The sequence below is a fragment of the Trachemys scripta genome, chromosome 2, assembly GCF_013100865.1.
Source record: "Trachemys scripta elegans isolate TJP31775 chromosome 2, CAS_Tse_1.0, whole genome shotgun sequence".
In the NCBI taxonomy this organism is placed as follows: domain Eukaryota; kingdom Metazoa; phylum Chordata; order Testudines; family Emydidae; genus Trachemys; species Trachemys scripta.
This window is the reverse complement of record NC_048299.1, coordinates 240,062,298-240,076,732: the sequence shown is the minus strand read 5'-3', so window position 1 is coordinate 240,076,732 and position 14,435 is coordinate 240,062,298. Positions and strand designations below refer to the sequence as shown.

At 43.8% G+C, this 14,435-nt stretch overlaps 1 protein-coding gene across 12 annotated transcripts in view; it reads left to right on the top strand.

The window, feature by feature from the left end:
* Positions 1-14,435, top strand: part of TRIQK (triple QxxK/R motif containing) — an 89,781-nt gene that overhangs the window by 54,354 nt on the left and 20,992 nt on the right. The gene's annotated exons all lie outside the window — the stretch shown is intronic.

Here is a 14,435-nt window from a genome sequence, read left to right as displayed (position 1 = left end):
ATCACTACAACGTGGAATAAACGTTATTACAGTTTTGATTATGATTGTAATACCAACACAAAAAGATTCAGGACATCGGTTTGTTTGCGGTTACAAATTGGACTGAAAGCACTGAAAGGGATTTAAATCTGTAATGTTGATTAGCAACTTTTACTATCTGTCAGTTTTTTGGCATGCTGTAAATAACTCATCTTCAAATAATTCATCTGAGTAATTAAATTTAGATTGCACATTTCTCATTTCAAATATTTTGACTCTTATCTGTTTGGTTTTCTATTGTGGCTTAATTGGTGTGGTCTATATAAACGGACAATGAATTTATATACCTTTTGTTATAAAGATCAGTCAGTGAATAGAACTTGGTATTCATCCCAGACAGAATTATGATTGAATGTATTTGCAAGATTAAAGCTCTGAATTTACTTTTTTCTAATTAAAGGCAATTAAAGATTTGCAGACACAAATAAAAGACAATGAATTGAGGAATAAGTGTAGGAGCAAGTCCATTTGCAGGTGAAAAGAAGTGCCTTTGAAGCAGAACCAGCTGTATTTTCATTGAAAGAATTACAGTTTGGGAAGCTTTTCTGCATGTGCTGGCTTGATAGCATAATGTACTCATAAGCAGCTTATGCAGTACAGCATTCAGAAAATAGTGCATTAATTTTTAAAGAAGCAAATGCAGGCGAAGAGCAGCACTGCCACATGATGATAATGAGGTGGATATTGTAAAGTCTACTGAGGAAAAAGAAAGCAGGGAGCTTCTGAAACACGAACAGTATAAAACAATAACCAGGTATTCATATGATAATAAGCTTGGACAGTAGTATCAACAAAGGGCAAAGATGCAGCCCTGTTTCTGTTTAAGCCTGATGAATTGAAAAGCAGTTAGATACTCTTCAATCTGTTATTCAATCCTGGTATTTAATAAACTATTGTTAAAACATTGGCTTATTTGAAACAGTAAATATTGGTGTCCCTTCCCTCTCCCTTAAATGAAGCTAATTTGTAGAGTTTGACCAAGTTATATTTTAAATAGCAGGCTCCTCAAACAACCACACTCTTGTGTGTAGTCAACTTGTTCTCAGTGCAATACACTCTCAGTCACAACACAATACAATGGTTGGGATGACTACAAAAATATGGTGGCATTCGTGCCAGCAAAATAGTGATTTAGTGACAAAATATTCCTGATGCCTAAAGAAAAGTGGCCTCCAGAACTCACTGAACTTGTCCAGTTCATCTTTAGTGTTTAATTTAGGTTTTGTATTAACCGTGTTGTTGTTGCATGGAAACACTAAATTTGAAAAAAAAAAAAAATTCTGGGTGAGATCATCTCTAATCTGTTATTAACGTTATTAAATAAAAAGATGTACGGGGCCTTATTCCCATTCACTAATAGTGATATAAATCACACTAATTCCCATGAAATCAGTATATTTTTAATACTGTTTATGTGAGAGGAGAAACAAGCACCTGTTGTGTGTTATGTGAAATCCTAACATTTTTTTCTGGGGGAGGAACGTTGGCATTTTTCACTGTGAAACTGTTTCATGGCAGAAATGGCAAACTGCCCTTGGCTTTACCCATGTCTAAATTTGCAAATACTAGCACAGGTCTCAGCTTCTGCCCATCAAAATTCTTAAAGCAGAATTTATGGTGATGCACACTTAATAAAAGTGGCTATTATAGCTGCTGAACTAACAAAGGAGAAGAAAGAAGAAGAAAAAATTGTTACTCACCTTCTCTTAACTGTTGTTTTCAAGATGTGTTGTTCATATCCATTCCAATACCCACTCACCTACCCCTCTGTCAGAGTAGCCGGCAAGAAGGAACTGAGGGAGTGGCGGGTCGGTAGGGTCCTATATTGAGTGCCATGATGGCACCACTCCAGAGGGCGCCCGGACTGACACGATGGATATTGCTAGGGGAAAAATCTTCCAGCTGCCGTGCATGCACATATCTGATTGGAATGGACATGAACAATACATCTCAAAGTACAACAGTTACGAGAAGGTGAGTAACCATTTTTTTTGGGGGGGGGGGGAGGTTGCCAAATTTTTATTTCAACATCCCGTTTTTTTTAAATTCCTTTAGGTAAGGTCACTTAGGTTTAAGATGTATTAGTGCTACAGGTAAATGTGTCCCTAGTCATCTTCCCATCAGAAGTGCTGCGGGAGATAGTCCAGGTACGAGCGGTGTTCACTGATATGCCAGCAGTGCTTTATATGTGTTCAGTGATTTTTGCAGAAATCTTTTAAAATTTGCACTGTTCTCTCCATCTCCCTCTTCTGAGGGTAACATGGACTTCTACTATGTTCAAAATCAAAATCCTGTGTTAATACTAGGAATGTTTCAGTGGTAAATTGAGTCCTGTTGCCACATATGAAGACTTCAGGAAACACAGGTCTTGCAAATATTAATTTTAGTTTCTGGATGACTTGTGAGTTGTGTGAGTATAGCCAAGTCAGTGTAACTGGAGAAGAAATTGACTACAATAATATATGTCCTTACCAGAAAAAACAAATGTGTTGTGACCCTCTGCCAAGGTCTGTCAGGTAGCTTTATAGTGGGTAATGGTTCTAGTGATAATTTTTTTTTTCCTTGATACATACATCTCTACCCCGATATAACGCGAATACTGATATAACGTGGTAAAGCAGCACTCCCGGGGGGGGAGGGGGCGGAATGGTGCACTCTGGTGGATCAAAGCAAGTTCGATATAACGTGGTTTCACCTATAACGCGGTAAGATTTTTTTGGCTCCCGAGGACAGCGTTATATCGGGGTAGAGGTGTACTTCGCAGCCCTATATTAAGGTCTGAATTTGCCTGTTCAGTCTGGGCCACCGTATAGATTGCTGTGCTCATGCCCCATACTTGTTTACATCTTAGTGTCCCTTATGTATTTTGGAGAGCATCTCTTTCTGAGGTATCATAGTGATAAAAATTTGCTGTCCTTTCAGAAGTAGGCCATGTGAAGGTCATTTTGGTCCTGCCAATGTGGCAATAAATCTGTTGGAAGTTGACTCCTTCAACTCTCCCTCTTTGGCAGAGTTGAGTAAGTTTCTGGCAAGTCTTGTCCTTTAGTTGTTCATCTCTAATTGCTGAAGTTGGCTGGCAGATGCTGAAATTGCTGCCAGAATGTAGACTCTGGTATCTTCACTAAAAACCTTTACTTCATCTGTTGATGGCTGCGTAATTGGGGCTCTAGGTGGAGTGTCTGCTGCTATGAGTGCTGTCTCAGATATGTGTTTTGTGTCGAAGGAAAATTACATTAGCCATATTTGAACTCTTTGAATCCTAGGTAAGTCATCCAGTGGTTTTGCACCCAATAATGCCACTAAGAGCTTGTGGCCTGTTTCTGTGTTAAAATCCAAGCCAAATGGATAGACAGTGAGCCATTCACAGGTCCAGGCAACTGCTAGAGCTAATGTCTGGTCAGCTGCAGGAAGCATATATCTTTCTCTGCACACACTCTTTTGTTAAATTGTGTAAGGTCCACACAAATGTGGATTTTGTCATTGGGTGTCAGTCAGTGGGTTCTCTTTTCTGGGAATAACTCCCAAGTCGTACATTCTCTTTAATTATTCTTTGACTTTGCCCAGCAAGGGTATAGGGATATGGCATGAGACTTTGAGAGCAAAAGGTAGTTGCTGATGGCACCAATTTTATTTTGTACTCCCCTGATAGCTCCCTGACTCAGTGAAGATGTGTGGATACATCTCCTGTATGGTTTGCTTTTTTCTATTATTGCAGTCCAGTTTTTCTATTAGTTGTAGTCCTTATATTGCTAATTTTTAGTCCCTGTATTACGTATATTTGTTGAAGAACTTTCCATCTTTTCTCCAGTTTCCCACAGAACTATTCACAAACATCCAAGGTAGTGTTACTAGCTCCATGTAGAATCTTATTTGGTCTTTGCAGATCTCCATACCAGGACTGATTAGATCTCTTTTCGGCAGCAACTGCTGCCCCAGTATCCATGTTAAATTTAAGGTTTCAATGCTTCACATTTATACTTGTATACCAAGGTGTAGTAAATTCTATTGAGAATATAGTCCCTAGAAATATGGATTAATTGTCATCCTACAATAACACTCCCTCTTGGATTGTTTCCATTACTCTTAGGGTATGTCTACACTATGAAATTAGGTCGATTTTATAGAAGTCGATCTTAGAAAGCAATTTTATACAGTTGATCATGTATGTCTCCACTAAGCACAGTAGTGCGTCTTCAATACCGTGGCTAGCATCGACTCACGGAGTGGTGCACTGTGGGTAGCTATCCCACAGTCCCTGCTGCTCATTGGAATTCTGGATTAAGCTCCCAATGCCTGATGGGGCAAAAACATTGTTCCGGTTGTTTGGCGGTACACGTTGTCAGTCTCCCTTCGCTCCCTCCTTCTTTGAAAGCAACGGCAAACAATCGTTTCACGCCTTTTTTCCTGGGTTATCCGTGCAGACGCCATAGCACGGCAAGCATGGAGCCTGCTCAGCTGCGCACTGCTGTTGTGAGCATTGTAAACACCTCGTGCATTATCCTACAGTATGTGCAGAGCCTGGTTAGGAGCCGCCAGCACGAGGACAATTGTGAGCAGGATATGGACACAGACATTCCTGAAAGCACTGGATGTGGCAATTGGGATATCATGGCAGCATTGGGGCAGGTTCATACAGTGGAATGCTGATTCTGGGCCTGGCAAACAAGCACAGACTGGTGGGATCACAAAGTGTTGCAGGTATGGAATGATTCCCAGTGGATGCAAAACTTTCGCATGCATAAGGCCACTTTCATGGAACTTTGTGAGTTGCTTTCCCCCGCCCTGAAGGGCAGGAATACCAAGATGAGAGCTGCCCTGACAGTTGAGAAGCGAGTGGCGATCGCCCTGTGGAAGCTTGCAATGCCTGACAGCTACCGGTCAGTCGGGAATCAATTCAGAGTGGGCAAATCTACCGTGGATGCTGCTGTGATCCAAGTAGACAAGGCAATCAATAACCTTCTGCTAACAAGTGACTCTGGGAAATGTGCAGGTCATAGTGAATGGCTTTGCTGCAATGGGATTCCCTAACTGTGGTGGGGTGATAGACGGAACGCACATCCCTATCTTGGCACTGGACCACCTTGCCAAACAGTACATAAACCACAAGGGGTACTTCTCAATGGTGCCACAAGCACTGGTGGATCACAAGGAACGTTTCACTGATATCAACATGGGATGGTTGGGAAAGGTGCATGACACTCGCATCTTTAGGAACTCTGGGCTGTTCGAAAAGCTGCAAAAAGGGACTTCCTTCCCAGACCAGAAAATTACCGTTGGGGATGTTGAAATTCCAATAGTTATCCTTGGGGACCCAGCCTACCCCCTGCTCCCATGGCTCATGAAGCCATTCACAGGCAGCCTGGACAGTAGTAAGGAGCAGTTCAACTACAGGCTGAGCAAGTGCAAAATGGTGATAGAATGTGCCTTTGGATGTGTAAAAGCCTGCTGGTGCTGTTTGCTGAGTAGGTTAGACCTCAGCACAACCAGTATTCCCATTGTTATTGCTGCTTGCTGTGTGCTCCATAATATCTGTGAGAGTAAGGGGGAGACGTTTACGTCGGGGTGGGAGGTTGAGGCAAATCGCCTGGCAGCCAATTTTGAACAGCCAGACACCAGGGCGATTAGAAGAGCACAGCTAGACGTGCTGCGCATCAGAGACGCTTTGAAAAACAGTTTCATGACTGACCAGCTATGGTGTGGCAGTTGTGTGTTTGTCCTTGACGCAAAACCGCCCCCTTTGTTGACGCAAAACCGCCCCCTTACTTCCCTGTAAGCTAATCCCCCTTCCCCCTTTGACCACAGCTGGCAAAGTAAATAAAGCCCCCATTGTTTTGACTCCATTCATTCTTTATCTATAAAAAAAAAGAAGTGAGGTCACTGACAAGGTAGCCTGGGTGGGGTGCAGGAGGAGGGAATGACAAAGCCACATTGCTTATTATAGCCACACTACAAATCAAAGCTGTTTGAATGACAGCCTTCTGTTGCTTGGGCCATCCTCTGGAGTGGAGTGGCTGGGTGCCCGGAGCCTCCCCCCCCCTCGCGTTCTTGGGCATCTGGGTGAGGAGGATATGGAACTTGGCGAGGAGGGCAGGCGGTTATACAATGGATGCAGCGGGGGTTTGTGCTCTAGTTGCCTTTCCTTCAGCTCCACCAGATGCCTGATCACGTCCGTTTGCTCCCCCATTAGCCTCAGCATCTCCTTTTGCATGTTCTGATCATGCTCACTGTATGTGTTCCTGGCCTCTGCCACCTCTGCCTCTGAACTCCATGCATTCAGCTGTGCCCTATCAGTGCGGGAGGACTGCATGAGCTCTGAAAACGTCATCGCGAGTGCGGTTTTTTCGCCTTCTTATCTGCGATAATCTCAGGGACGGATTTGATACGGGGAGCATAGAAACATTTGCACCTGCAGGGGGGATAAAAAGGGAGAGGACAATTTAAGATACATTTCTGAAAACAAAAGGGAGACTCTTTCACAGTGAATCATCAAGCAATTCACAGCAGACAGCATATGTATTTTAGGTACAAGGTCGCATTTTGCTTTTTATATTGAGCGCCCGCCGGTTTGGTGACACATCACACACGGCTGGGCAACAGAATTCAGTTTCCAGGCAGCCATGGTAAGCCAAAGGGTACGAACGGTTGGCTTCTTCAGCCTTCATAACATCTGGGAATGGTTTCAAACTGCAGCACCCTCCTTTCCCATAGCAAGCAATTCCGGTTGGGTTTGCCATTTAAAAGGAGAGGCTGCGGTTTTGGGATGGATGTGCAGCACACCCCTCCCCCCACTGCGTGGCTATTCTCCTGGATGATCCCTTTTAGCCAAGCGCAAACAGCCCAGCATGAACAGGGTCCTTTTACTGTTCCCTTACAAAAATTCCCCTATTTCAACCAGGTGACCGTGAATATCACCACTCTCCTGAGGCTGACCAGAAAGATAAAGACCGAATGTTGCATGAATGCGACCAAAACCCAGGACCATTCGCTGCCATGCTTTGTGCTGCAATGATTCCAGACCACTTGCTACTGGCTTGGCGTGGTAAAGTGTCCTACCTCGGAGGACAAAATAAGGCAGCCCTTCCCGAAACCTTCTACAAAGCCTTTCAGAGTATCTCCAGGAGAGCATCATGGAGATGTCCCTAGAGGATTCCTTCTCCATTCCCAGACACGTTAACAGACTTTTCCAGTAGCTGTACTGGCCACGAATGCATCCCAATTCTTCCGGGCAAATCAAAAATTAAACACAATTGCTTTTAACCCCTGTAGCGTAGTTACAAATGTGCACTCACCAGAGCTACCTTCCCTGCCTTCAGGGTCCGGGAACAATTCGCCCTGGGAGGTTATTGGCTCCTGGGTGATGAAAAGGTCCTGGCTGCCGGGGAGAATGGATTCTCCGCTTGCCTGCTGTGCATTCCCCTCCTCCTCCGCTTCCTCATCCACAAAATCCTGCTCTGTGTTGCGTGAAAAGTCCCCCTTGCAGGTGTCCACATACAGTGGTGGGGTACTGGTAGGGTTCTTCCCTAGAATGGCATGCAGCTGATCATAGAAGTGGCATGTATGGGGCTCTGACCCAGAGTGACCGTTTGCCTCCCTTGTCTTGTGGTAGGCTTGCCTGAGCTCCTTAACTTTCACGCAGCATTGCTGTGTGTCCCTGGTGTAGCCTTTCTCCACCATGCCCTGTGTGATTTGGGCATATATATCAGCATTTCTCCTGCTGGTTTGGAGTTCTGCCTGCACAGATTCTTCTCTCCATACAGCAATCAGATCCAATGTCTCCTGTTCGCTCCATGCTGGAACTCGTTTGCGATTCTGGGACTGCATGGTCACCTGTCCTGCTGAGCTCGCCACGCTGACCAAACAGGAAATGAAATTCAAAAGTTCCCGGGGCTTTTCCTATGTTCCTGGCTGGTGCATTGGAGTTGAAAGTGCTGTCCAGAGCGGTCACATTGGAGCACTCTGGGATAGCTCCTGGAGGCCAATACCGTCTAATTGCACAGTAGTGCATCTGCACTACCCCAAATTTGACCCAGGAAGGTCAATTTTAGCATTACTCCTCTCGTTGGGAAGGAGTACAGCAGTCGATTTTAAGAGCCCTTTGGGTCAGCGGAACGGGGTTGGTTGTGTAGCCGCATTGCTTATAAAATCGACCTAACACGGCTAAATTCAACCTAACCTTGTAGTGTAGACCAGACCTTAGTGACCTGTGTGCTATTGCAAAATGTCCAATTTTATGGCATCTCCTACATTCTTCCTCTTTTGCTGGATGTTGTTTCCAGCTGTGACTTGATGCTTACCACATCTTCCACAGCTTTTCCAACCTTCCCTCTTAAATGGCTCTTTGATTTCTTACTCTCTAGTTATGCACTGTTCTTACATTGTAAATTTGCTCCAACTGCTCCTGTCACATTTGTGTCTTTTTCTTTACTGTGTTGGTCCTCTTTTCTTTCCATTATTACTTCTTTAAGGAGAGGGATGCACTTACTTTGACAACATGCAGTTAGAAGACAGAGAGAGAAAGAGCCATGCCTTAAAAGCAGAAACTAGAGAACTTCCTGACCAGGAAGCTCCTCCGTTTATTATGCTCACTACTGCAACATATCCTGGTCTTCTGGTAACTGTGTTGGACCAGGGACTCTCTCACTCTACAGAGGATAGTGGATAAGGGATGGAAGAGAAGAGGTTTTGCTTAAACAATACACAAGGTCAGATTTAGTCTGGAAGTTTTCCAGCTGCATCCTCTGCTGCTTCTCTGCCTATGCTCCTTCAGGAACTTAGTGTCTGTCAAATAGACATTGGGTAAGAGATAAATGGAGGTTTGTCTGATGAGTCCATCTTAACCGGCTTTGACTGTCACTTGCTGGGAAGAAGAAACAGCTTAGACCAGTGGTTCCCAAACTTTAACAGCCCGTGAACCCCTTTCTCTAAATTGTGAAATCTCATGAACCTCCTTCTAAAAATGAATATTTCCAGGGTTTTAAATTTAAATTTCCTCAGTGTGATGGATGCGCTTGCTTTGCTCTGCATAGCTCTTTGAAGTCCAGAACCTTTGGAGAAAAATAAAGTCTCAGGTCTGGTTCGGCATCAGATTCGTTTCTATATTTCGTTCTCAGATGTGCATACAAGGAAAATGCTTTCTCGCATAAGTATGTTGTTGAAAATGGTAACAAAATGGCAGCAGCTTTTTCTGCCAGAAGGGGGGGTACTCGTTTCTTAAACTCAGCCAAAAGTTGATCTATGACAGATTTCTGAAACTCCTTCTCAGTTCGTAATCACAGGAGATCTCAATCAATTTCTCTTTTTCCTCGGTGTTCAATATCTGTGTTGAGAAAGTGGTATCATCAAAAGGGTTGTGAATCCAGTCATTATCACCTGATATAGCTGGAAAGTAATCCCTGAATGTTGTGCAAAGTCCTTTTAGGTGTGCAGTTATGTTGGTTTTAGTGCACTGATCCAACTGAAGTTTATGTTCTGCCAGGAAGTCATGAAGATTACTGAAACACTCAGTTTGATTGTTTTCCAAACAACTTTCCCAGAACTGCAACTTCTTTATCATGGATTCAACTCGGTCTTGCACATTGAAAACTGTTATATTGAGACCCTGAAGAGATAAATTTAGGCCATTAATTCTTGAGAAAATATCTGCTAAATAAGCTAGGCTCTGGAGCCAGACATTATTTTCCATACAGCTGGCAAGGTGGAAAGGGTGGCTGTTGAAAAAAACTAGGATTTCCGTTCTAAGCTCAAAGAAGCACACCAGGATTTTGCCCTGTGAGAGTCATCTAACTTCTGTATGGGTCAACAGAGAATCATGTATACTACCCATTTCTTCACAAAGGACGTGAAATATTCTTGAATTTGTTGGCCGTGATTTTATGAAATTCACCATTTTCACTGCATTGTCCAGCACTTCAGGCATGCATTTTGTTGTGAGGGCTTGTCTATGGATGCTGCAATGAGTCCAAGAGACTTTTGATGCAACTATCAAGCTACAAATCCAGGAGACTTCCCCGTCATTGATGTGGCCCCATCAGTGCAGATGCCTGGGCAACGAGACCAATCGATTTCCTTTTCTTGAAAATCTGCATTAATCAGATTGAAGATATCTTCTCCAGTTGTATGTTCTTCCAATGGTCGGCAAAACAACAAGTCTTCTTCAACCAGACCTTCATTCACATAACGTACAAACAGTAGCAAAATAGCTAGATTAGCTACATCACTTGATTCATCCAACTGTATAGCATAATATGGACTATTTTTCACTCTCTGTACAATTATGGTCTCTAAGTTATTTGACATGTCATTAATTCTTCGTAACAACGTATTATTGGACAAAGGTACCATGTCAATCCTTTTTGCAGACTTTTCTCCGAGCATGCAGTGAACTACGTCTTTTATACATGGACCAATCAAGCTCTCTGCTATGGTATGGGCTCCTGATGCTTTTGCTACTTGGTAGCTCACGCGGTATGATGCTTCAAGTGCATTTTCATTATCAGTACTTGCTTTGGATATAAAACTGGTAATGTCACTTTTCCTCTCAGCTAATTTTCGCTTGAAAAAATCAACAGGCTTGTCGAGTTGTGCAGGATGCCTAGTTTCTAAGGCGCCAAAGTAGAGGTTTGAGGCTGCTGTTTGCTAGAACATCACCACAAATCACACACGGTGGTTTCGGATATTCTTGATCACCAATATGTATGTAAAGCCATATTTTATATAAATCATCATCTTATTTTCTTTTCTTTGTAAGTGACTTTCCAGGACCATCATGATCATTAGACGTAGATGTTCCACAGTGTGGACTTGAGGAAACACTAGCTGATTCTTGCGTCTTTACACTTTCCTTTTTCAGCCACTTATCCATTGAACTTGTGTACAAAAGTTCTAATAAAAACAACACAGAGAGACTGCTAACAACCAACAAACTAGAAAATGAGAAGATTCACTCAAGTCTCACTGAAGCAAAACAGCACTCCAGAGAGAATGACAATTACAGAGGCACCTTAACACTGCTACACTGGCTACAACGTGCTTCCAGCTGGTTTGGCTCCCAAACAGCTTTTCTTCCGCCACGAGGTTTCTCTCTAGGAGGGTGTCCTGCGAGGGACAAATTAGCTTGGACCACCCCCCACGTACAGCACTGCTCTGCCCTCCATGCCAACTTCCCCTGTCTGACAAGGACAGGAGTCCGAGCTGCCACCTGCAGGTCTGGGGGTTTCAGCTGCCATCCTGCCCGCCACAGGACTCAGGCTACTGGCCCCGTGCCAGGAACTGGGCTGCCGGATCCACACTCCCTGGGGCTCCTGCTGCTGGACCCCATTGACCGCCCCGGTCAACTGAGCTCCACTGAGTTTGTGCTGCAGGTCCCGCTGACCGCTGGGGATCAGGCTGCTGGCCCCAACTGCCCGGCCTCGCTCTCCCTGGGGCTCAGGGCTGCCAGCTCCGCTGAAGCTCTGGGGTTCGGGCTGCCAGCTGCCCCGCTGACAGGGGCAGGGCTCGGGCTGCCGGCCCCATCTGCCTGGCCCCGCTTTCCCTGGAGCTCGGGCTGCCGACTCCCCCGCTGACGGGGGCAGGGCTTGGGCTGCCAGCCCCAACTGCACGGCCCTGCTCTCCCTGGGGCTCTGGTTGTTTGCCCTGCAACCAGGTCCCACCTACTGCCTCCAATGCCGGGGTCCTCTGGCCGCCATTAATTTTTTCTTGCAAACCCCCTGTAACATTCTGCGAACCCCCAGGGGTTCGCGAACCCCAGTTTGGGAACCACTGGCTTAGACTAATGATGACTGATATATGTACAGACAAAGCTTGCAGGATGACCATGATGAAACAGGAAGGAATTAGAAGTGTGCAAATGCATATTCCAACCTGTTGAATTTGTAGGCCCAAAGAACCTAAGGAACCTACGTTATTTATCTGTGCAATGTGTTACAGGTGATAATTATCAGTTTTATGTGCCAGGGACTTTGCATTTCATAGTTCTTTACAGTCCGTTAGTGCAGATGACCTTCCTAGGGCTTTAGAAAGTTCAGATATTTAGATATTTAAGTGATGCAGCTGTTCCAAGTTACTTGTGAACAAACTGTAGAAAGTTTTTTTAGTACAATTGTATAATCTAGTTTTCATTGCAAAAAACTGAAGAGATGCCCTTTAAAAACTTTTGCACTTGGTGGACTCAAGACTCTTCACCAGTATGTCTTTTGGCTGTCATATTTAGCAAGGAGTGGTAAATTAAATGACAGGTACGTCGTTTTGGAGAATTAACTGCTGTAGAGTCATTACAATATTTGTTATATAGGTGATTTTAGTTGTTCATATCAATTTTAATATAAATCTGGAAGCATTCTCTATGTAACTGCAATCCAGCCTCATCAGTAACCACATTACTGGAATAAGTAGTACCAGAATGCTTGAAATTGATGGAAAGAGTAATGTAACAGGTATTGGGGGTAGCCCTGATAGCTTCTCTTCATATGTCAGTATAACAATGCCTGCATCTGTAATTTTCACTCCATGCATCTGAAGAAGTGGGTTTTACCCACGAAAGCTTATGCCCAAATAAATCTGTTAGTCTTTAAGGTGCCACCGGACTCCTTGTTGTTTTAATGTAACAGGGTGGCATAAACCTTAAGGGCTGGTGGGCTGAAGCTCCTGATACGGAATGAGCCAAACCTGGGAAAGATCAGGGTGATTTTCCTATAAAGAACAGCCATAGGCTGCAGTGGTTTGGGAAAGCACAAGAAAGCATAGAGAGATGGGAGGGAATATGAAGAGCTCTTGCAGGAAATGCCCTGAGACCAACGGAGCAGGAGGCTTCTATGGGAAAACCTGGGCTGAGTTTGGACCTTAGAAGTTTGGGGGCCTAGAGGCCAGTGCCAGAAGACTGAGCTCCAGCCAAGAAGAGTTGAGCTGTGAGAACAGATTGGGATAGAAGAAGAGCTCTGGCTGTGAGAGAAGATACCAGAGATAAGTATGGGCTGTTACGTGGTGATGGACTTTATTTTGGGACCCTGAGGATTGTTTTTGTTATTAAACCATCCCCAAGCAGATGGTGGTGGTATTCATGTAAAAGCCTGTGTGTAGTTCTTAAGTGGCCTGCAAGAGGGGGCAAAAGGGAAGCGTGTCTGAAAAGAAACCCCTGGCCACGAGGGGGCGTGCAGAAAATGGCCACCTTGCTACAAGCAATAATAGATTTTCTCTTTGTAGTAGTAGATTTGATCCTAACAAATGAACTTTAATCAAAGAGAATACATACCCCATATGAAATATTTACTCCAATGTCGGTCATTTTTGCAGTTTACCCTTGAGAGGGAATATCAGTAAGTGGGGTATTCAATATTCAGTTGTTGATGTCAGTAGCTTCTGGTTCCCTATGCTCTTTCAAAGCTGCATAGTTCTCATTATCTAATTCTGTTGCATCACTGGAAGAGCAGATATTTGGATGTAAGTCATTCTGTTGGTTGTTCTGCTTTGTTTACCATGGAAGGCAAGACAGAATTTGAGTCATGAGAGCTGAAACTGGAGCTAGCACTTTTCAATTATCTTTTTTTTTTAAGCTGAAGATATTTTTAGTTTTTAAAAAATCCCAAATGGATAAATTTCTATAGTTTGTTCACAAGTAACTTGGAACAGCTGCATCACTTTATTGAAAATTGGCTCAAAAATATTCCAAGCTGGGATAGTTCTGTGCCAAATTTCACCCTGGAGTGAATTTTTATGAGTTATAAATTCCTGCAATTTATAATGGAAATTCTGACAGCTTCTTAACCATTGCATAGCAAACAGTGCTATTATAATACTTTGAGGGTAGACACCCCTGCTGGTTCTGTTTCCTCTCTTCTCATGAGGTATCCTTTGGGTTGTTTCTCTGATTGCTTTAGAAAATGACTGTTCTTCTGCTCTGTTGTGCCCTCTTATCTTAGGAGGTCAGCAGCTCCTGCAATATAAAGCTCCAGTGGCCCTGTACTCTAATGGTGGAAAATATTTACGATGCATTGACTGGACGAATTTGTTGGAGTTTAGGATACAAATTTTCATTCCCTAATTCTCTTTCCCTTCCTTCCTCTAAGAGACTCTCTTAGCTTTCCTCTGACAATACGTTCTAGTGCTATGCCTTTCCTTTTGGCATCAAATGCATCATAATTATTCACATCCTTTATCCATGACTTTTGCCCGAGTACAGACGGTCTTCACAATATTTAATCCCTAAGGTGGGGCTGTTCAGGGGAGGAGAGCTTATACAAGGGGAGCATCCCCTGTATGCCACAAAGGGGATCTCTCCACTGGATATGAATAGATGCTGAATACACTTGTGGAAGGGGGGGACTCCTGCAGAAGGATGATGTTTTCTACATACATGCTGTCTGATGGCTACTGAACGTTGCAGTTGCCATTTTAGTAAATAA